The 25,292-nt window shown below is 37.4% G+C and overlaps 1 protein-coding gene across 1 annotated transcript in view; it reads right to left on the reverse strand.

The window, feature by feature from the left end:
- Nckap5 (NCK associated protein 5) overlaps positions 1–24,264 on the reverse strand; it is a 953,350-nt gene extending 929,086 nt beyond the window's left edge. Inside the window, exon 1 of the mRNA XM_048810448.1 lies at positions 23,830–24,264. The gene's annotated coding sequence lies outside the window, so the exon portion shown is untranslated. The remainder of the gene's footprint in view (positions 1–23,829) is intronic.
- Between the last annotated feature and the right edge of the window lie 1,028 nt (positions 24,265–25,292).

Here is a 25,292-nt window from a genome sequence, read left to right on the forward strand (position 1 = left end):
GATATCATCTTATTCCACCTTCTGGACCCAATTACTCTCATTAATTTTGGCAATGAATTAATGATAAGGCTTTTAGAATTATGATTGTATAGATGATAAAATGGAGACTGTGAATCTAAATAACTTGTCCAAAGAGATGCATCTAGCTGATGGGAAACTAGGGTGTGAAGTCTGATGTTCAGCTTCAGAGTCCCTTTTGTCCCCTCTTAACTGCAATGTAGTCTCGTAAGATTAATATCTACTCTAGATGTTATTGGTCTGATGTACTTATACTTGGTGGTGAATTGAGAGTTTTTGAAGGCTTTTCTCCAGCTTATTCTAACAATTTCTAATGAAATAAAAGTGATATTTATTTGAGGTTCTGCACAATAAATCATAAAATAATGTGACAAATGTTTTGGAGTATAACAGGTATCTATTTAAATAATTGTTTCCATATCAATTAATTATCTATGTAACATTGGACATTTGATTATTATTTTAAAAAGTTTTGAGCTTTACTTTATTCATAAAATGGATATAGTAACATATATATCAAAGGCTTATGTGAAGACTGAGGTTCATCTTTGAAACCCTAGCAGAAGATAAGACATTTGGTAGACACTGACCAAAAGTTGGCTTTTTTCTTATCCCACATGCATGTTTAATTCTAAGAACAATCCAAGTGTTGGGTATTATCATTTCAATTTTATAGGTGAGGACATTTAAGCTCACAGAAGTGAAGCACAGTTTGTACTGAGTCATGTATCTCATAAATGGCATAGCCAAATTTAGCATGGATGGCTGCAGGACATTACACTTTTTATTTTCTCCAGGGATTTTTTCTAACTCACATTCTGAACTTGGTACCACATGAACATTGCCTTTGATCTAGGCAGTCCCTTCCTGTTGGAATCCCCTGAGTTTACATCTTCTCTTTGTTGTTTCAGGCCACTGGATTTAATTAAAGATAACTGAGTTTCTCTTTGTTGGAAAACCTTCAGGAAAGGGACCTATTTTTAAAGATTTGGAAAATGGAGAATTAAACAAATCTGAGCTTGTAGCTGAAATCATTAGCAAAGAGATTTTGTGGTACTTAGGAGTAGGGATGGAGAGGAATAAATGTTCCACAACAGATCAAAATCCACACAAAGGGGAAAGAACCTTTCTCCCATTTATGCAAATGCAAAGTCCTTGACTTAATAAGAAATCTCCAGGATGGCTATATCCATCTTAATACTGTAGAAGTCAGCCTGGATTTGACTTTCTTTACTTCACAATTGTACAAATAATTTGCAAGAGGTTTAGTTTTATTTGGGTTATTAATTATTTTGTGTGTGATAATAAATTTTCCTGCGTCCATTTGAATATATATTAATAAACATATTGCCATTCTTATTATATTAATACTTAGAATGTCAGTTTTCATTCATTTTTTATACTAAAGAGTAATGGACACTGCTGGAGGAGGACACACTTTAATTCCCTAAATAAAAGAAGGAATTTTAATAAGGCATTTTTGGAGGACATTAACATGTCATCATATACCACTTCAATCTTTCCCTAACAGTGATATTAATGTCATTCAATCCTCAATAAAACTTTTAGGCAAGTTTCTAACATCACATATCCATTTAATGGACATTTCTAAGCACAGGAACTTTGGATGCCTTGAAAATATTTAAATAGCTACTTAGTATCTGAGTTTGATTTTAATGCAAGTGTTCGGACTTCTAGTCTAACCCTCATTTGATTAATGTAAAATAGCTCAGCAAGTATGATCCTTTTTTCACAGAGATCATCTTATTAAAAGAATGAATGCAAACGTGGAATGGAACCACCATTTGACCCAGATATCCCACTCCTCAGTCTATACCCAAAGGACTTAAAATCAGCATACTATAGTGGCGTAACCACCTCAGTGTTCACAGCAGCTCAATTCAAGGTAGCTAAACTGTGGAAGCAATCTAGATGTCCTTCAATAGATGAATGGATAAAGTAAACGTGGTATATATACACAATGGAATATTAATCAGCCTTAAAAGAGAATAAAATTATGGCATTTTTAGGTAAATGGATGAAGCTGGGGAATATCATGCTAAGAGAAGTCAATCCCCAAAAAACAAAGGCTGAATAATCTCTCTCATACGTGAATGCTGGTCCATAATGGGGGGACATGAGAAAAAAGGAGGAGCTTTGATGGGGCAAAGAGGAGGAAGAAGTGGGGAGGGGGGAGGGTGGAGGATGGGAAAGGCAGCTGAGCACAACAGACACTAGGATGGCAATTTGTAAATCAATGGATGTGTAACTGATGTGATTCTGCAATCTGTGTATGGGGTGAAGGTGGGAGTTCATAACCCACTTGAATCAAAGTGTGGAATATGATATGTCAAGAAATTTGTAATGTTTTGAACAACCCACAATAAAAAATTTAAAAAAAAAATAAAAAAAATAAAATAAAAAAATAAAATAAAAAACATACATGCATCTGCATGTACAAGGCATACATGTAATAAGTGCCTGAAATATTTTAAATCTCAAATATTTTAAATCTCGATTGAGTTAGGCAGAGAGTACAAGAGGAGGAATGGTAAAAACAAGGTGCTCAGACTGGATTGGTACAGGATCCCTCCTACTCAAGTGCAATCTGATGGTTGTTTTATTTTCTAAAAATCTCCTATATTTTTTTACAGAACCTCTAAGTGTGTCCATGTGTCTCACCTGTATCCTCACCTGTCATCACTGCATTCCATTGGCCTAAACTGCTGTCATCATTGGCCTTTATCTCCTTGGTCAAAATGACTTAAAATGTTGCTGAGGATGTCCTCATTTCCCCTCCCCTCCTATATTTGGATTCCAACATCCTTGTGGCCTCAGGCCTCTTTGTATTTTTTACTATTGCTTATGCCTATAAAACAAATTTACCACAAAATCCAATTGCTGATATTAAAGTTCTTCATATAAAACCAATAGTTTGTTTGCTTTATGTTTTTTTTCTACTGTTGTTTCTGCTGCACATTTCTCATTTCCATGACAGAGTAGCAAAATGACTAGAAGAGTCTATGCCAGAATGACAACACTGAATGTCTCTGAGGGACGGAATTACATTTAATATTTTTAGTCTTCTTCCAAATACTTTGTGGCATTTGCCAAATTTTCTGTAAATATTATTATAAATACTCTATAAATAGGAAAATATATATTTTAATTTTACAAGTCAACTCAAAGATGGTTTATGAAAGGAATTAGCTACAGAATCAGGATGCCCCTGAAGATTCAGCAGAACTTTTGGTGGACTAAACATCGTGTGTGGGGGAGGCGGTGAACTTTATGCATTTACCCTAAGTTGTGACCCTTCCTGTAATATTATGGGGATATGGTGGTAGTCAAATGTTTAAATCTGTTGATTTAACACAGAGATTTGCACCTTTGCTCACATGCTTTTTGAACTTTCCTTGTCACCTTCTGGGTGGACTCCTCCTAGGGGAAGAAAAGCTGAGTGATTTGTATCACCAAGCTACTACCAATACATTTACAAGCTTGCAAAAAAATATTTCTAGTCTAGACAATAATTAAAGTCAGAACTGTAACTTAATTAAAGCATGTCTTTCTTGAGCCCTGGGGGCCATTCCTCACTCTACTATACACAGTGTTGATGCAGATTGTTCTGGGGTGCACATGGGGATGTCCTCTGGGGAAGTCTCTGCAAGCAAGCACATAAAGCACCAAATAGGGTGGGGAGGTGTAGGTAGGTGTGAAGAAAATTAAAGCAGGATGTTTTCCTAACTGTACAAGGACAAATGTCAAGATCTCCATTGAGTAATTCAGACATTAAGGAAGTAAAACTTGAATTTCCCCAGTTAAGAGTCTACTAAGTAAGCCCTTAGATCAAACATGAATTAGAATTCACACACCAGCAACTAGAAGGTCTTTGCTATCCTTCAGATATATTTTGGTCTGCCTTTAAATTGCGTTTTCATTAATACTAGCATTTAATATGAGAAGATTTTACCTAGAAATCAAAATTTCTAGCTTTTTATTTTTAAATTGCTCTATTAGAGCATTATAATTATGCATAGTACTTGGGCTCATTTTGACAAAATAATAAATGTAAGGAATTTAATTTCAATCCTCTTTCCCTTACCACTTTCCATTCCCTGTTCCCTATCCGTATTCTCTCTCCTCTCTTCACTTCCTTTCACTTCTTTCTTTCTTTATCTATTTTTGATTGGTATTTTCTGCATATAAATACAGGTGACAGTCTTTTTGGTACATTTATCGATGTACATAACATGCTGTTGTTAAATTGTTTCCATATTTCTACCCCTTCCCTTTCTTCCTCCCTCCCTCTCATTCTCCTTCTTATACTCTGTTGATTTACTTTTTATCTTTAGGATATCCAATCTCTTTTTCTGCCACATTGCCCCCCTCCTTTTTTTTTTGCTATAGCTCCCACATATGAGAAAAAACATTCAGCTCTTTATTTTCTGACTCTGGCATGTTTCACTTAGCATGATTTTCTCCATTTCCATTCATTTACCAGCAAATGCCATAATTTGTTTCATTCTTCTTTATGGCTTTGTAGAACTCCATTGTGTATATATACACATTTTATTGATTCATTCATCTGTTGATAGACATCTGGATTGAATCCATAATTTGGCTAGTGTACTTGTGCTGCTATAAACATTGAAGTAGCTATATCACTACAGTATGCTAATTTTAGTTCTTTTGGGATAAATACTGAGGAATGGGGTAACTGGGTCATACAGTGGTATGGGCTAGTTTTTTGATGAAACTTCACATTGCTTTCCATAGTACTTTTACTAATTTTCAGTCCCACCCATAATGTATGAATGTACCTTCCTCCCCACAACCTCTACAACAGTTATTATTGTTTGTGTTCGTGATAATTGTCATCATGACTGGGGTGAAATGGAATCTTAGTGTAGATTTAATTTGCATTTCTCTGGTTGCTAGAAATGTTGAACGTTTTTTCATATATTTGTTAACTTTACTTCCTTTTTATAAGAATTTTCTATTTAGTTTTGTGGCCCACTTATTAATTGGGGTGTTTTTTTTGCATCAAGTTTTTTGATTTCTTTATGTGTTCTGGATATTAATCCTTGTCAGAGGAGTAGCTGGCAAATAATTCTTTTTTCCATTCTGTAAGTTTTCTTCACTCTTTTAATTATTTCCTTTGATGTGCAGAAGGTTTTTAGTTTGATGACATCCCACTTATTGATTCTTGATTTTATTTTTTGAGCATTAGGGGTCTTTGTTGAGGAAGACAGTACCAAGTACCTAAATGATGGAGTGTTGACCATATGTTTTCTTCTAACAGTGCCTTATTTCTAGTCTTATTCTTAATTCTTTTAATAATTAATCAAAATCTAATCATTTTGATTTGGCTTTTGTGCAGGGTGAAGGATAGGGATCTAATTTCATTCTTGTACATGTGGATATCTGGTTTTCCTTGTACCATTTGTTAAAAATGTTTTCTTTTCTCCAATATATATTTTTGGCAACTTTATCACATATCAGATGGCTATATATAAAATATTGTGGTTTTTCTCTAAATCTTCTATTATGTTTCATTGGTCTTAATATCTCTTTTGATGCCAGTACTATGCTGTTTTGTTACTAGATCTTTGTAGTATAATTTGAGATCGAGTATTGCGATGTTTCTTGCATCACTTTTCTTGTTGAGAAGTGCTTTGACTATTCTGGGTCTCTCATTCTTCAAATGAATTTAAGGACTGATTTTTCCAATTCCTTTAAGAGTGTCATTGGTATTTTGAAGGGGATTGCACTGAATGTGTATATTGTTTTGGTAGTATGGCCATTGTGACAATATTAATTCTGCCTATCTAATAATATGAGAGGTCTGTCTCTCTGTCTTCTGAGGTCTTCTTTAATTTCTTTCTTCAGTGTTCTATAGTTTTCAATGTAGAGTCCTTTCACTTTCTTGGGTAGATTAATTCCCAGCGTTGGTTTGTTTGTGAAGTTATTGTGAAAGGGATGGCTTTCCTGATTTTTTTTCTCAATTTAATCACTATTGGAATATAGAAAAGCTGTTGATTTATGAGTATAGACCTTGTATCCTCCCAGCTTGTGAAATTCATTCATCATCTCTTGAAGTCCTCTGGTTGAATTTTGGGTTTTCTTGGTATAATATATTATTTGCAAACAGTGATAATTTGACTTTTTCTTTTTCAATTTGTATCCCTTTCATTTCCTTCTCTTACCTGATTGCCCTGGCTAGAGTTTCAAGAACTATATTGAATAGAAGTGTTGAGAAAGGACATCCTTTCTTTGTCCCAGATTTTGGAGGAAAAGCTTTCAGTTTTTCTCCATGTAGGATGATGCTGACTTTGGGTTTGTTGTATGTTGCCTTTATAATGTTAAAGTGAGTTCATTCTTTTCCTACTTTCCTCAGTGTTTTTAACATGAATAGTTACTACATTTTATCAAAGACCTTTTCTTCATCTATTGAGATAGTCATATTATTCTTGTTCTTGATTCTATTTAAGTGATGACTTACATTTATTGATTTGCATACGTCAAACAAGCCTTGAATCCCTGGAATGAAGCCCACTTGATCACGGTGTATTATCTTCTTAGTATGAGTTTGAATATGGTTTGCTAATATTTTATTAAGGATATTTACATCTATGTTCATCAGGGAGACTGGCTTGTAGTTTTCTTTCCTAGAAATGTCTTTGTCTGGTTTTGGTACCAGGGTTATATCAGCTTCTTATGAATGTATTTGGGAGTATTCACTCCCTTTCAATTTCATAAACAAAATTGAGGAAAGTCGGAGTTATTTCTTCAGGAACAGTTAAGAATCCATCTTGTCCTGGGCTTTTCTTTGTTGGTAGGCTTTTAATTGCCTAGCTACTTTTGGATAATTGAAAAACTTACAGAGGTAATTTCTTTTCGGCAACAATTTCTGGAACTGCATAATGACTATATCCTCCGACATTTAATAGAACGTGCTCTCTCCAGTGTACCCACCTCTTCAGGAATCCCTGCCATCATACCACAGTAACATCCATGGCTGTTCCATTTATTATTGTGTAGTTGACTTAGTTTCTCTCATGCTTGGCAGGCTTCCATTACTCATCTCACCTGTGTGGACTTTGTGGCTGTATTTGAGTTTCAGGTCCTCCCCACCTCTGTCCCATTCCCTGGTCCATCCCATGGCCATGTATTACAGTCATTGATGTAACTAGAATCCTCCCTTCCTTATGCTCACTAATTCTTTGTTAGATGTGGAACATGATTCAATCTTATGACTACCTTAGAAGCACCATAAGCTCTTGGGAGAAGAATATGATGACATGGTACAATAAGACAACTGGACATGGAGTCAGTAAACTAAGATTCAAGTTCTCCTAATAATCAGAATCAACCTCATGGTCAGAAAAATGTGGATTCAGATCCTGGCTTCTCCATTCTCTAGTTTGAGGGTGTGTTTGTTTGTTTTGTTTATTGTTGAGTTTTTTTTTCTTTTCTTTTCTTTTTGGATTGGGAATTGAACCCAGGATCTCGGGCATGCTTAGCAAGCACTCAAACACTGAGGTGTAGCCCCAGACACTGGCTTAAGATCTTGTCCAATGTATTTAACCTTACTGAAAGTCTTTCATTTTTAATCTTTAAATGTAAATATTTTCCATGCCTGTTTTACAGGATTGCTGTAAAAGTCAAAGAAGATATTCTAATAAGGTGTTTTAAACAATTTATAGGACTAAATCAACTTAGGCTTTTTTTTTTTTTTTTTTTTTTTTTTTTTTTGCTAATTTGCTAGATAGATTAGTTGGTATGAGTTGATGGAAAATCCACTTTCCCAAACTTTTCAAGTGCTCTCTCTGAAAAATCAAATATTGTAATAATGTCTACGTTATGAATAATTTTTCTTACTGGTCACCCAAGTCTGTGCTGTTCACCAAATGTACAGAATTGTTTTTAAGGTACAGATAGCCTTTCTTCCTATCTCTGCAGGAGACCCAACCAACTTAACATCTGTTAGAGGTCTATATATCCATTATTACAGAAGTGCCCACACACCAGTATCACTTAATAATAAATCACTTAATAAAGCTGGGTGTGGTGGTGCATGCATGTAATCCCAACGGCTTGGGAGGCTAAGGCAAGAGGATCATGACTTCAAGGCCAGCCTTAGTAACAGCAAGGTGCTAAGCAACTCAGTGAGACCCTGTCTCTAAATAAAATACAAAGTAGGGCTGGGGCTGTGGCTCAGTGGTCGAGTGCCCCTGAGTTCAATCCCTGGTACCTGCCCCCCAAATAAATACATAAATAAATAGATAGATAAGAAATCTTTAAATTGTAAATATTTTTAAATATCTTTATATGTAAATATTCTGAGAAATACCTTGATAGATGATTTTGTTGGTGGTGGACATCATAAAATGTATTTCCAGAAATTAAGACAACTACAAGGGAAATATAATCTCCTAGTACTATCTTCACACATGCAGTTCATCATTGACTGAAAGATCATTACATGGCATATAACTATACAACAATTTTTAAATTGGTTTATAACATTTCTGGTTTGAACAACATTAACTTTTTAAAGACTAATATTAGTAGGCATAACCATGGCTTTCCAATCTAAGAATATAATGCACCTAAAAGAGTATGAATAAATTAGTCATCATACTAATTAATCTATTTAATTTTATGAATACAAAAATAGATATTTATTACAAATAATGTACGACCATAATTACTGTTGTAGGTATTTATCATAGATAAAAAGAGTTAACAATTGATGTATTTCATTCTAGTATTTTTTCCATGTAATTATTTTTTAATAAACACCATTTAATTAGCTTTTTTCTAAATCACTATCTTAAATGGCTGTGTATTATTTTATCTTATGGATACAACATTTTATTTTTTTAATTCACATTGGTAAATGGTGAATAGAGATTCACAATGATTAATTTTGAGACTTTATTTACTGATTATGATATAAACATAATTAAAAACAAATTTACATATGTAAAGACAGTTTTTAAAAATGAGTTCATCATACTTATTATATTTTCTACGTATATCATAGTCATCATTTCAATTAAATAGATTTACATTAACTTTTAATGTCTGTGTGGTATTCCATTGTGTGGCTATATTGTAATTTATTTAACAATCACCTGCTGAAGGACTCTGAATTATGCCAGTTATCATTAGCTTAGGTATCACTCTTATTAACATCTTTATTAATATTCTATGTATGCTTGTGATTTCTTTAAGATACACAATTAGAAATATATTAACTGAATCAGAATATGTTCTCACCCTCTTCAAATTAATTCCTTCCAAATTTCTTTTTTTTTTTAATTTTTTATTGTTGGTTGTTCAAAACATTACATAGTTCTTGATATATCATATTTCACACTTTGATTCAAGTGGGTTATGAACTCCCATTTTTACACCATATACAGATTGCAGAATCACATCAGTTACACATCCATTGATTTACATATTGCCATACTAGTGTCTGTTGTATTCTGCTGCCTTTCGTATCCTCTACTATCCCCCCTCCCCTCCCCTCCCCTCCCCTCTTCTCTCTCTACCCCCTCTACTGTCATTCATTTCTCCCCCTGTATTATTTTTCCCTTTCCCCTCACTTCCTCTTGTATGTACTTTTGTATAACCCTGAGGGTCTCCTTCCATTTCCATGCAATTTCCCTTCTCTCTCCCTTTCCCTCCCACCTCTCATCCCTGTTTAATGTTAATCTTCTTCTCATGCTCTTCGACCCTACTCTGTTCTTAGTTACTCTCCTTATATCAAAGAAGACATTTGGCATTTGTTTTTTAGGGATTGGCTAGCTTCACTTAGCATAATCTGCTCTAATGCCATCCATTTCCCTGCAAATTCTATGATTTTGTCACTTTTTAATGCAGAGTAATACTCCATTGTGTATAAATGCCACATTTTTTTTATCCATTCGTCTATTGAAGGGCATCTAGGTTGGTTCCACAGTCTTGCTATTGTGAATTGTGCTGCTATGAACATCGATGTAGCAGTGTCCCTGTAGCATGCTCTTTTTAGGTCTTTAGGGAATAGACCAAGAAGGGGAATAGCTGGGTCAAATGGTGGCTCCATTCCCAGCTTTCCAAGAAATCTCCATACTGCTTTCCAAATTGGCTGCACCAATTTGCAGTCCCACCAGCAATGTACAAGTGTACCCTTTTCCCCACATCCTCGCCAGCACTTGTTGTTGTTTGACTTCATAATGGCTGCCAATCTTACTGGAGTGAGATGGTATCTTAGGGTGGTTTTGATTTGCATTTCTCTGACAGCTAGAGATGGTGAGCATTTTTTCATGTACTTGTTGATTGACTGTATGTCCTCCTCTGAGAAGTGTCTGTTCAGGTCCTTGGCCCATTTGTTGATTGGGTTGTTTGTTCTCTTATTGTCTAATTTTTTGAGTTCTTTGTATACTCTGGATATTAGGGCTCTATCTGAAGTGTGAGGAGTAAAGATTTGTTCCCAGGGTGTAGGCTCCCTATTTACCTCTCTTATTGTTTCTTTTGCTGAGAAAAAACTTTTTAGTTTGAGTAAGTCCCATTTGTTGATTCTAGTTATTAACTTTTGTGCTATGGGTGTCCTATTGAGGAATTTGGAGCCCGACCCCACAGTATGTAGATCGTAGCCAACTTTTTCTTCTATCAGACGGCGTGTCTCTGATTTGATATCAAGCTCCTTGATCCATTTTGAATTAACTTTTGTGCATGGCGAGAGAAAGGGATTCAGTTTCATTTTGTTGCATATGGATTTCCAGTTTTCCCAGCACCATTTGTTGAAGATGCTATCCTTCCTCCATTGCATGCTTTTAGCCCCTTTATCAAATATAAGATAGTTGTAGTTTTGTGGATTGGTTTCTGTGTCCTCTATTCTGTACCATTGGTCCACCCGCCTGTTTTGGTACCAGTACCATGCTGTTTTTGTTACTATTGCTCTGTAGTATAGTTTGAAGTCTGGTATCGCTATACCGCCTGATTCACACTTCCTGCTTAGCATTGTTTTTGCTATTCTGGGTCTTTTATTTTTCCATATGAATTTCATGATTGCTTTCTCTATTTCTACAAGAAATGCCGTTGGGATTTTGATTGGCATTGCATTAAACCTATAGAGAACTTTTGGTAATATCGCCATTTTGATGATGTTAGTTCTGCCTATCCATGAACAGGGTATATTTTTCCATCTTCTAAGATCTTCTTCTATTTCTCTCTTTAGGGTTCTGTAGTTTTCATTGTATAAGTCTTTCACCTCTTTTGTTAGGTTGATTCCCAAGTATTTTATTTTTTTTGAAGATATTGTGAATGGAGTGGTTGTCCTCATTTCCATTTCAGAGGATTTGTCGCTGATATACAGGAATGCCTTTGATTTATGCGTGTTGATTTTATATCCTGCCACTTTGCTGAATTCATTTATTAGCTCTAATAGTTTCTTTGTAGAGCCTTTTGGGTCTGCTAGGTATAGAATCATATCATCTGCAAATAGTGATAATTTAAGTTCTTCTTTTCCTATTTTGATGCCTTTAATTTCTTTCGTCTGTCTAATTGCTCTGGCCAGTGTTTCGAGAACTATGTTGAACAGAAGTGGAGAGAGAGGGCATCCCTGTCTTGTTCCAGATTTTAGAGGGAATGCCTTCAGTTTTTCTCCATTCAGAATGATGCTAGCCTGAGGCTTAGCATAGATTGCTTTTACAATATTGAGGTATGTTCCTGTTATCCCTAGTTTTTCTAGAGTTTTGAACATAAAGGGATGCTGTACTTTGTCGAATGCTTTTTCCGCATCTATCGAGATGATCATATGGTTCTTATTTTTAAGTCTATTGATGTGGTGAATAACATTTATTGATTTCCGTATATTGAACCAGCCTTGCATCCCAGGGATGAATCCTACTTGATCATGGTGTACAATTTTTTTGATATGTTTTTGTATCCGATTCGCCAGAATTTTATTGAGGATTTTTGCATCTAGGTTCATTAGAGATATTGGTCTGTAGTTTTCTTTCTTTGAAGTGTCTTTGTCTGGTTTAGGTATCAGGGTGATGTTGGCCTCGTAGAATGAATTTGGAAGTTCTCCCTCTTTTTCTATTTCCTGAAGTAGCTTGAAAAGTATTGGTATTAGTTCCTCTTTAAAGGTTTTGTAAAACTCTGCTGTATACCCATCCGGTCCTGGGCTTTTCTTAGTTGGTAGTCTTTTGATGGTTTCTTCTATTTCCTCAATTGATATTGGTCTGTTTAGGTTGTCTATATCCTCCTGACTCAATCTGGGCAGATCATATGACTTAAGAAATTTATCTATGCCTTCACTATCTTCTAATTTATTGGAGTATAAGGATTCAAAATAGTTTTTGATTATCTTCTGTATTTCTGAAGTGTCTGTTGTGATATTGCCTTTTTCATCCCGTATGCTAGTAATTTGAGTTCTCTCTCTTCTTCTCTTCGCTAGCATCGCTAAGGGTCTGTCGATTTTGTTTATTTTTTCAAAGAACCAACTTTTAGTTTTGTCAATTTTTTCAATTGTTTCTTTTGTTTCGATTTCATTAATTTCAGCTCTGATTTTAATTATTTCTTGCCTTCTACTTCTTTTGCTGTTGTTTTGCTCTTCTTTTTCAAGGATTTTGAGATGAAGTATGAGATCATTTATTTGTTGGTTTTTTCTTTTTTTAAGGAATGAACTCCAAGCAATGAATTTTCCTCTTAGAACTGCTTTCAATGTGTCCCATAGATTCCGATATGTTGTGTCTGTGTTTTCATTTATCTCTAAGAATTTTTTAATTTCCTCCTTGATGTCTTCTATAACCCATTGATCATTCAGTAACCTATTGTTCATTCTCCAAGTGATGTATGCTTTTTCCTTCCTTCTTTTATCGTTGATTTTCAGTTTCATTCCATTATGATCAGATAAGATGCATGGTATTATCTCTACTCCTTTATATTGTCTAAGAGTTGCCCTGTGACATAATATATGATCTATTTTTGAGAAGGATCCATGTGCTGCTGAGAAAAAAGTGTAACTGCTTGATGTTGGGTGGTATACTCTATATATGTCAATTAGGTCTAGGTTATTAATAGTGTTATTGAGTTCTATAGTTTCCTTATTCAACTTTTGTTTGGAAGATCTGTCCAGTGGCGAGAGAGGTGTGTTGAAGTCTCCCATGATTATGGTATGGTGGTCTATTAGACTCTTGAACTTGAGAAGAGTTTGTTTGACGAACATAGCTGCACCATTGTTTGGGGCATAAATATTTATGATTGTTATGTCTTGTTGGTGTATGGTTCCCTTAAGCAGTATGTAGTGTCCCTCTTTATCCCTTTTGATTAACTTTGGCTTGAAATCTATTTTATTTGATATGAGTATGGACACTCCTGCTTGTTTCCGAAGTCCATATGAGTGATATGATTTTTCCCAACCTTTCACCTTCAGCCTATGTATGTCTTTTCCTATCAAATGCGTCTCCTGTAGGCAGCATATTGTTGGGTCTTGTTTTGTGATCCATTCTACTAGCCTGTGTCTCTTAATTGGTGAGTTTAAGCCATTAACATTTAGGGTTATTATTGAGATATGGGTTGTTCTTCCAGCCATATTTGTTTATTTCTGTTACTAAACATGGTTTGTTTTCCTCTTTGATTATTTTCCCCCCCTTTACTGTCCTACCTCCCACTGTTGGTTTTCATTGTTATTTTCCATTTCCTCTTCCTGTAATGCTTTGGCGAGGATGTTTTGAAGAGATGGTTTTCTAGCTGCGAATTCTTTAAACTTTTGTTTATCGTGGAAGGTTTTAATTTCATCTTCCATCCTGAAGCTTAATTTCGCTGGATACACAATTCTTGGTTGGAACCCATTTTCTTTCAGTGTTTGAAATATGTTATTCCAGGATCTTCTAGCTTTCAGAGTCTGTGTTGAAAGATCAGCTGTTATCCTGATTGGCTTACCCCTAAATGTAATCTGCTTCCTTTCTCTTGTAGCTTTTAAAATTCTCTCCTTATTCTGTATGTTGGGCATCTTCATTATAATGTGTCTAGGTGTGGATCTCTTATGATTTTGCACATTCGGCGTCCTGTAGGCTTCTAGGATTTGGGATTCTGTCTCATTCTTCAAGTCTGGGAAGTTTTCTCGTATTATTTCATTGAATAGACTGCTCATTCCTTTGGTTTGGAGCTCTGTACCTTCCTGTATCCCAATGACTCTTAAGTTTGGTCTCTTAATGTTATCCCATATTTCTTGGATGTTCTGCTCATGGTTTCTTAACAGTCTTGCTGAGCTGTCTATGTTCTTTTCCAGTTGAAATACTTTGTCTTCATTGTCTGATGTTCTATCTTCTAAGTGTTCTACTCTGCTGGTAGTATTCTCCATTGAGTTTTTAAGTTGGTTTATTGCTTCCTGCATTTCTAGGATTTCTGTTTGTTTGTTTTTTATAACCTCTATCTCCCTGTATAGTTGATCCTTTGCTTCCTGGATTTGTTTGCGTAATTCATTGTCGAAGTGATCTTTCATTGTCTGATTTTGCTGTTTAATGTCTTCCTTGATACTCCAGATCATCTGAAGCATGTATATCCTGAATTCTTTATCTGACATTCCATCTGCTGCAGCTGTTACCTCTTCTAAAGTTGCGTTGACCTGCATTGCTTGTGGTCCTTTCTTTCCTTGTCTTTTCATACTGCTTGCGTATCTTTCCTGCAGGCGCGGGCGGCGGCTCTGCTCTCTCCTTATTCCAATTGGGGTGTCGTGGCTACCACGCCGGCAGGTCACTGGGCCTGTTCTGGGCGCTGGCGGCGGCTCTGTTCTGCCCCTACTCCAATTGGGTGACGAGTGTACCACGCCGGCAGGCCACCGGGCCTGATCCGCCGGTCGGTTGCAGGTCTGCCTACCTTGCGGGCACGGGCGGTGGCTCTGCTCTGCCCCTACTCCAATTGGGGTGACGGGTGTACCACGCCAGCAGGCCACTGGGCCTGATCTGCTGGTCTGTCGCAGGTCTGCCTACCTTGCAGGCACGGGCGGCGGCTCTGCCCTGCCCCTCCTACCACGCCCGCGGACCCCTGGGCCTGCTCTGCAGGTTGGTCGCAGGTCTGCCCACCCTGCAGGCACGGGTGACATCTCCGCTCCGCCCCCACTCCAATTGGGGTCACGTGACCACCACACCGGCGGGCCGCTGGGCCTGCTCCGGGCGCAGGCGGCGGCCCCGCTCCTCCCCTCTGGCTCAACGACAAAGCGAGAAAGACTCGGGTGTCTGTGACTCACCCTCCCTACCAGGAGACCAACTGTTTCTGTCGCTGCTGGTATTGATGAAGTTCTCTCCTCCGCCGCTTTCTGATGACATCAGATCTCTGCCATGTTGGTATCCCATGCGAATGGCAGCATTTCGTTCCTTTTGCCGGGTGACCAATGCAACGGGTGAGTCCTGACCTGCCCTCACAAGCCCCGTCTCAGTCCCGTTGCCACTGCCCACGAAGGCTCGGTTGGTATTTACCTCCACAGTACTCAGGAGGACCCGGACCGAGAAGCAGTTTCCGCGGGCTCCTTAGCCCTGGGCCAGAGCAGTTCCGGGAGCCGGAACTCAGCCGCTCCGTGCTCGGTGCATGCTCTGATAAGAGCAGGCTCCAAGAAGCAGTTTCCGTGGGCTATTTAGCACTGAGCCTGAGTAATTTGTCTGCAAGCCACAGGCGAATGGCAGCCTGAAATTACCCGTTCTATGGCTGAATGAGCTGCGATCAGTAGAAAACAGGGATGGTGACGTCAGCTCTCCAAGATGGTGGCCGCTGGCCTCCTCTGTGGTCTGACCGGTGTGGAGAACCAAATTGGACCGCTTCCTTCCCCCGTCTCAAACCCAGAATTCAGCACTGAGTACGGTGCTTGCACAGCTGGCAGACGCCCACAGAAACTGCAGCGCTGTATCCCTGCGTCGCTATCTCCTCGTTTCCCGGCGCGCGCCACGGACTCTAGCCACGGGGCGATTTGCCGAACAAGCAGGGTGACCCTCCATGCGGACAAATCTCTCGCATTTGAGCCCCCGTAGCCAATCCTCGTGCGATGGAAATCCTTCCTCCAGGTTCCGGAGCACCCCACTTTTGCTGGAAATTCCTAACAAGATAGCCTTTAGCCATCCTGACTCGTCATTCTCCCACACAGTGACGCAGCACACAGGGGCAATGCACTCCCCTCGCCGCCATCTTCCTCATTTTCTTCTTTTCTCTTCCAAATTTCTTGCAAATATATCCCAAGAGTGAATGAGAATGCCTGATTATTATTTCTCATCGACACAGAAGCTTAATCTTTGCTAGTAATGGGTAAAATGATAGTATCTCATTATTTCTGTTTGCATAATTTTAACTTCTGATGAAGCTGGATATATGTTCAAATACTGCTTGGCTATTTATACTTCTTGGTGAATTGCATTTTCTTTCCTTCAACCATTTTTTATTTAGATAGTCATATTTTTTCTCATTGATTTTATAAGTGCTCTCTCTAGTCCTTAATTTATTTGATTATATTCCTATTGATAAGTAGTGGTTTACCATATTTTATCATTATAAATAATATCATAGTGAACAAATTTATAATACATATCTCTACATATATTATTTTCTTTGAAAAGATTAAATTGGAAAACAGATTAAAATACTCTGACAAATATTGATAAAATATTTCCCATTAAATTATGAGATAGACTATCACATGACAACCATTTTCATATTTCATCAGAGTATTGAAACAGGATGTAGATAAAGGCATAAAAGAGCATGGCATATAAACCACACAGAGAGGCAACAGTCAATCCTGCTGTAGGATTCCTATAAGCCAGGACAAAAGAGGAACAATCTAAACATTTTGGGAGGCCTTAAATGGAGAGGCATGTGATCCTTTAAAATTTGGCCCAAACCAAGCTCCTTCACAGTTCATTGAAAAAATATGATTGCCAATTTAAAACTGATAACCTGATTAACACATATGACTTTCCCATATTCCACAACTGAATCCAATACCTACTTAGCCAATACTTGTTTCTTCTAGAAATGCTGAATTCCAAGAAGACCAACAAAACAAGAATGCAGAAATGTAGGGCCACTTCTTGGTGAAAAGTAACAGTAGCAACTCTGGAGACCAAGCCTGGAGGATATCACTCTGAGTCAAGGAGAGTGTAAAGGTTAGCTAGCCTTTCTTTCTCATCTTCTCTTCCCTCCTTCCCTTTCCATATCATCTCTGCTGATCTAGCTATTATAATGCATTGGTCATACTCTATCCATGTCTGTAACATTGTTTAGAGGCCTCCTCAAATCTCTGGTAGGATCTTCACAACAGCTTACTAACTCTATTCCCAAGTTCTCTTCCAATCATAACCTTAACAGGGGCTCAATGACCTCACTGAAGCCCTTGTTGAATTTCCATTACCAACAGGACAAAGTTGTTCCAAAGATACATTTGTCAAAGCAAGAAAACAGAACATGTTTAAAATTATGTTTCCTTGATTCACATTTTTAATATATTTGATATATGGGATGTGGAAAGAACTTTATTTGCACTCTTGGCTTACACTCAAAACATTGTAAGATGGACCTAACTCTTCCCTTAATATTTTTTTTTAAAATAATACATTTATTGCAATATAATCCACATAAATAAAATCTTCCTTTTCAACAATGTATAGTATAGTCAGTTGTGCAATCACCACCACTAATTCGAAAAAGAAATGTTCATCAGTCCAAAAAGAAACCCCATACCCAGTATCAGTCACTCCCTAATACCCTCCTTTTTTACCCACTTCTGACAACTGCTAATCTACTTGCCCCTTCTATGGATTTCTCTATTCTGAACATTTTATATAAAATTATATACTCTATGGACTTTTGAGTCTGGCTTCTGTCACTTAGGATAATGTTTTCAAGGTTATCTGTGTGATAGCATGAATCAGTACTTCATTCCTTTATATGGTTGGATAATTCTCCACTATATAGCTATAGCACATTTTGTTTATTGATTCATCAATTGATAGACACTGGCATCCTTTCACTTTTTAGCAAGCGGGCATAATGCTTTTGTAAATATTCATGTACAAGTTTCATACGGATATATGTTTATGCTCTTAGGTTTCTATGTAGGAGTGGAATTGCCAAATTATGATTAGCATTTTGAAGAATTGTCAAGCTGTCTCCAAAGTGGCTATACCATTTGACATTCCTACTAACAATGTATGAGAGTTCCAATTTATCCACATTTTTGTCAATGTTTACCATTACTGATGTTTTTATTATAACCATGTTAGCAAATCTCATTTGGGTTTGATTTATGTTTCTCTGACAAGTAATGATGGAGAGCATATTTTCACATGCTTATTGGCCAATAGTAATTTTCTTCAGAATCCTTTGACTATTTTTTAAACTGGATAACTTTTCTTTTTAATGTTGAGTTATAAGATTTCTTTCTTTATTCTAGTTAAATAATATTCATTTGTATTGAGTTTATTCTACTTGGAGTTCAGTGAGCTTCTTGAATACGTAGATTCATGCCTTTCATCTAATGTGGCATGTCTTCAGCTGTGGTTTCGTTAAATATTCTTTCTTCCTCTTTCTACATCTCCTTCTTCTCAGACTCCTATAATGTGTATGTTGGTATGCTTGGTGACAGGTGTCCAAGAAGAAAGGATCTTTGCACTAAATGAGTTTGAAGTCAGGTCAAATAAAGATAAGGCCTGAGAGTTTCCAGGAAGCTAATAGGTAAAATCATGATAATTTTCTGGAAATGAGGATTCGCTCCTTATTACGACTTTTTGGCTACTGGTTTTCATGGTTACTTTGTTTGAAAAATTGTTGGTTTTCAAGCTGAGGATGGGGAATGGGTAAAGGGCAAGTTCTGCTTTTTCTACTGAGATTAAATTAATTTTTATCACTGAATAAATACTCCTCCAATTGTTGCAAGCCCTTGTTTAATCTCTTTTAAAAACATTGGTTTTGTTCATTTTTGTCAGTGTTCCTTGCTTTTATGGTGGAGTGGATTTTGAGAGGTTCTTACACCATCTTCGAAGTGCTTCTCTTTCTGCTTAGCATTTTTTAATATCTTAGCAATAGGATTCTATGTTGTTTATCTCATAGTGTACAATATGTCAGATAATATTTCCTGGGTACCCCACCTTTTCCTATCATTTTTTTCAGACAGATCTTTTCAAGTTCTTTCTTTAAAAACGTAGAGCTGCAGTTACAGCTCAGTGGTAGAGGGCTGGTGTGAGGCATTGGGTTCAATCCTCAGAACCATATAAAAATGAATAAATAAAATAAAGGTTAAAAAATTAATATGTAAAAAATCATTTTCAACTTATTTTCTGTTATCAAATAACAGCTTTTTATTGTCAGATATAATGTGTTTAATGAAAACCATGTGAAGTAAGATTTCAACCAAATAGAACTCAAAAACTTGACATTTTTATCTAATATATAGCATGAGTTCAATAACAAGAGGGACATTCTGTAATTCAGGATTTTTGATTCTCTTAATCATTGTAGATCTAGTTTTCTCCTGCCTCCTCTGTACTCTCATCTACAGAACCATAGATTCATTGCTGATGTTCGTCAATGTTCATCGATGAATACTAGAGGCCTATTTTGATATCTCTAGACTGTAACTGCACCTTGCTAGGACATAAAGTAGATTCATGCAATAGATAAGACAGTCACAGTAATGGAAACAAAACACAAAAGAATTAGGTGAAAAGATAACATTCACAAAGACAACTTATATATGGGGCTTCAACTAGAGGTTTAAAACACAAACTTTAGATTTCAAAAAGTTACTGTATTAAATCTGGCTCTACCACTCACCAGTTCTATGACTTGGGGAAGCTATTTGACCATGCAAAGCCTCTGCTTCCTCCCTATAAAAGTAAATGCTTACTTCATCAGAACTTCATGAAAATTAAATAGGATATAGCATGTTGTGTAGGGTAGGGTTCATAATAAGCTCTTAGCAAATGATAATATCGGGTAGTAATCTGAATATTACCATCCCTTAACAGACAAATTGTGCCTACATGAATGTATTACCATACTGAAAAACAAACCATGTTTTCCAAGTGAGATTATTATCTATAGGGCCATTTCCCACCATAGAGACCTTTCTCAGGTTGAATGTTTTGAATTCAAACATTAACTCCCATAAATCACAGACTTCCAGGAACTATGCAATTCATTCATACATGTATTTACATTACCACCATTTATTGTGCATACTATGTATGCCACATTGATCTTAGCACCGGTGTAGGAAGCTGAACAAGCTAAGAAGGTCCCCACCTTTCATGGGAATTATTGCCCAGTAGAACGTAGAGGCAGATTCTGGGGATTCCATTCCAAAAGAGAAACTAAAACACTTAATATGTGAAGATTTTAACTCAGGAATTTCCCTGGCTTCCTCATAGTTTGAGTTTTGCTATGATGCATATTTCACCTAGGAGACACCTATAGTAGGGTTTGAAATTCAGAGAGGATCATGATGTAAATGCTGTGTATATAAGTCAGCTTTCCATCACAAAACAAAATACCTGGGCCACTAACTTATAAAAAGAAAAGAGTTATTTAGCTCACAGCTTTGAAAGTTCAAAGATGTGGTACCTAAACAAGTCAGTTGTGGTGTGGGTGGTGGATGGTGGCACTTCATAACAAGAATGCATGTTGTAACAGAAGGTCACATCCAGGACCAGGAAGCAGAGAGAGAGGTAAGGCAGGGGTCCCTCAATCCCTCTGGGGGCATGCCTCCTTTGGCCTACGGATCTCCCATAAGTTTCCATATTCCACAGGTTCCCTCACTTCCTAATAACACCACCCTGCAGGTCAAGCCTTCAATTACAGTGGGCCATGGAGAATATTCAAACAATTACGTGATATTCAAATGACAGCATTCTGTTTCTGGTGTTTCTGCAAGAAGGGTCAGATAGTCCATATATGTAACAAAGACTCCAATACACTGTCCTTTCCTTCATGTGTTTTGAGAAACAGTGATGCTTATTTTGGTGGAGGCAATGACTGCAGAGGCAGTATGACCCTGGAGTTAGCAGTGTGGCATCAGATCCCTGATTTCCAGATTTGTGACAAAAACACAGACATAGTGGTAATTCTGTAATGCTGTTGTAACCACCACTCTTGAAATACTGCATATTCCTCTCCTCCTTCTATAAGAGTTTGGACTCATGTCTGCTTAAACCAGCCAAAATGGATTATGTTATAAATTACTGAATCCTGACCATTACAGAGAAATATAAAATAAGCAGATAAATAAGCAAAAGAAGTATTATTTGTAATAAGTGATATAAGGAAAGAGTGATATAAAATGAGGAAAGATTTTTCAGGTGGAATGGTCAAAAGGCCTCCTTAGAGAAGTGAATTTAAATGAAGATCTAAAGTGAATTAACCAAATTTTCTGGTTGAGTCAAACACGGGGGACAAGGGTCCCCAAATGGGAAAGAATTTGTTGTATTATCTCCTCAGAGCAGAGAACAGTGTCATTGGAGATTTGGGATATATGGCACAAGGTGAGCTGAAAGACTAAGTGGGGGGCAGAGTTCCTCAAAAAATATGATCCACAGATTTTGCCAGTCTGCAAACTGTTTGCTTCTAACCATGATGAGTCCAAAAATTAAGAATAAGTACCCGGAAATTTCATAGTGTTGGACACCAGCATAACATTCAAACAACATTTTTATAATAGTTAATTAAACTATCCATCCATCACAAATTGAAAAATTAAAACAAAACTAGTACTTCACTTTTGATTGTCTGAGAAGCATTGTTCTTGACCAGCCTCTCAAACTTTTCCAATAAAGGGACAGATGGTAAATGTCTTAGGCTTTGTGGGGTCATAGGATCTCTGCTGTGGTGACTCAACCCTACTGTGGTAGCATAAAAGTAGCCATAGACAATATGTAAATAAATGGGTGTGGCCATTGTGCCAATAAAACTTTAGCCACAAAAACACAAAACGGACAGTATTTGGCCTATGATCTGTAGTCTGTCAACCCTGTTGTAGACTCTAGGGAGGAGGCTAGACTTGATTCTAAAGGCAACATAACCATCTGCTTAATTGAGTCCCCTGCCCTGCCCTTGGTCCTGCCTGATTATCACCTGGCCATATTTGTAAAGTTTTTATATCTTTAGCCCTAAATCAGAAAGGACCTTGGAATTCCTTCCTACTTCCATGTAGTGCTTTCCTTACATCAATCCTGGCAGATGAAGTCCATGCTTATAAGAAATATCCAAAGGAAGTATCATCTTGCTTCTTACCTGCATCCCCAAATGATGCAACTCAAAGCCCTTAGAGGCTACAGTCTTTCATTCTTCAGGACCTGACCCACTGAAGCAGTAAGTCATCTCATTGTTCTGATTCCTGAAGTATACCCTTCAAATATTCTTTTGGACAAAGTTGCATTTTTGTCCAAATGGGTGTCTGTAGCCATCGCCCATCTCTGGCTCTTTTGGTATGTCTGAAATGGTTGCATTGGACAGGCGGCACACCACATGTGTAGCCTTGTTTTTCTCTGGACTCAGACACTGCCACAGGCGGGAAAGCTTTCTGTGTTCACACATGCCTCCGTTCACACAGCACCCATTTCATAAACACAGCCCCGTGTGAGCACAACAGAACACCTATTCTCTTTCCCACCCGGAGCATCAACCATTGTGTGTATGAGGAGATGGATTCACCTCAGTAGACCTTTCACATAGAGGTTTGAAAGCTGCCTCAGCTCTTTCTAAAATCTCTTATTTAATTTTCTTTCATCGATTCACGACGAACTTAATGGGTAAAACTTTGCTGTTGCAAGTTTCCTTAAAATATCCCTTCTGGGCCTACCACCGTTTATCTTGGCAGCAGGTAGCTTGGAGAATTTTGGAAAGTCTCCGCTTGGCATGGCCTCAGAGCTACTGGCACATTAAAGATTAATAAAGCACATTTAACTGAGCTCAGGACACTGCAATGTGATCCTCCACCGTGAAATTTGCAAGATTCTTTGTCTGCAATGAACAAAATTGAAGCCAGAAGGAGCCAACCGTGACAAGTTAACATAGGAAACAATCAGGAACTTTGAAGATCTTTCATTGGTCAATTGATGGGAGGGAATCAATTACTCCCGCTCAACCGTACATTTTCTTAGCATTCTCAGGTATTTAAGACCGGCATCAGAATATGAACTGCAGAGCTGGGAATTTATTGAGTTAGCAGCACCAAAAGATATTACAACTACACCTGCCTCTTCAAAATCTAAGGGTGATTCCAAACAAATTCCCCAGTTAGCAGCATCTCCAAAGAAAGTTAGGATTAATGAAGGCATTTCTAAACATTTTGGCTTTGCTTTTAGAAACCAGAATGCTTAGTTTTGACTGACTATTAACCCAAGAAGAAAACGAACAAAGAAACATTATTCAAATCCATAACTGTGAGCAGAAGGAACCAGACAACAATTAACATTAAAGAAAAATTAAAGTTATTGTAGATCATAATTTTTGGCTCCAAGGGAAAAAAAAAATCTATTCACTGTCAATCTCCTGGACACACAGCAACAAGTACCAGAATCCATCCGCAGAGGCAAACATTTTTAAATGCACCATTCTGAGTTTTTCAAAAGTGCTCACAGACTCCACGTGCTGAAATGCCTGTGTCTATTTACACACAGAGTGTGATCCCTTCTCTGGGAGCACAGGCAATCGCTATGCTCTGCAAATCAGAGCTCAGGACAAGAGCAAACTGAGCACATTGGACACTGTCCTCTACACTAACATCAGCATTCAAGGGGGGAAACAAAGAAAAGAAAATTCTGTCCTTACCGAAAAGGCATAGCAGACAGAGACGTTGAGTGTTTCACTTTAGCCCACTCATTGCTTTCTCTTTCATTCGATCAATGTTCGAATGCTACTGAGAATTCCTGGGGTTCTCGGATCTTCCTTCAAGAGTTTTAATCACTGGCTTCCCCAGACCGGGTTTAACAAACACCGCTGTGTTCTGTCAATATTTGCATGCAGCACCACATTGGGCAACCGGCCAACACTCTGAGTTTCAAGAGGCAAGGAGAGAAAACTCACACCCTAACAAACATGCTTCCCTCTTTTGTGTCTTTTAAGGTGGTCCTCAAAGTGTCCTCTCTGAATTCTGACAAGCGCTAAAGATAGTCAGCCTCTTTTTATGACTTCTCCACTGCCTTGCTGGGCTGCCCGAGCTAGGGTCCGCAAAGTTTGTGTTTTGTATCACTGCCCTGAAGTTCTCTGCACAATTGCACGGTTTGCCTCTCCACCAGCTGCACTTTAAATGTATTTTAATTGGCTGGAATGTCGAAAGAATCCATTTGGCAGTCGTTTACATGTGAAGCACGCCCAGGGCAGCTGAAAGAGGCCCCAGAAGCAGCCGATTACTTCATCAAAAGCTGCAGTTTGAATACCATTGACTCCTACATAACTACAGTGAACTCGATTCTATAGGCAAGAAGGAGTAATTAATAATTTGCTGAGAAAATTCTTCATTTATCTAAAAGCCAAAAAAGCAAAGGTAAAAAAAAGAAAAAAGAAAAATCTCCCTGCAGACACAACAGTTTTTCTGAAAGGCTTGATTTATAGCCCCCAGCTCTGCTCTTCACAAACATTGACTTTGTATAGCATTACAGGAGGGGCATAATGCATAATTCGGTTTGCCTGAAAAGTTAATTCAAGTAATTTTCCTTTTGAAAGATCCCCTGAGATACATCATTCTATTACCTCTTTATACATTAGCCATATGCTACAATAAATATTGTCAATACTTGTGTCATTTCCTCATTCCCTTTATTTTTCTTGGTTGGTTGCTATAATTACTTTGTGGCCTCCACTAGCTCCAACACCAAATAAATTCACCGAGTCAAAGTGGATAATCATCACCATATAGAATTTGTAAACCAGATTGATGATTAAAACATTCTAAAAAATAGAAGTTTAAATGGATTCTGACATCAAGGGGCAGGAAAGAAAATGCACCCACACACACACACAAACACATTTATATCTACATGTCTCAAAAAAAAAAAATAGATAAAGCAAGTTACCAAATATATAAAATAATAGATAAATATAAAAGTTTTCAAGTAATTATTTACCAGTGATTTGCTGAAAAGCCATTTCAATGGCATATATAAAGGCAGGTTTACAGATTTAGAATCCTTAGGCATCCTAAGTAATCCTGAAGCTCACCCTCAGTAAGAACTCCTGATTTAGTAGGGTATCTAGAATGATCTTAGTACCCTAAGGATGCCTCTCTATGGAAA

This window comes from Marmota marmota, unplaced genomic scaffold, assembly GCF_001458135.2.
Source record: "Marmota marmota marmota unplaced genomic scaffold, marMar, whole genome shotgun sequence".
NCBI lineage: Eukaryota > Metazoa > Chordata > Mammalia > Rodentia > Sciuridae > Marmota > Marmota marmota.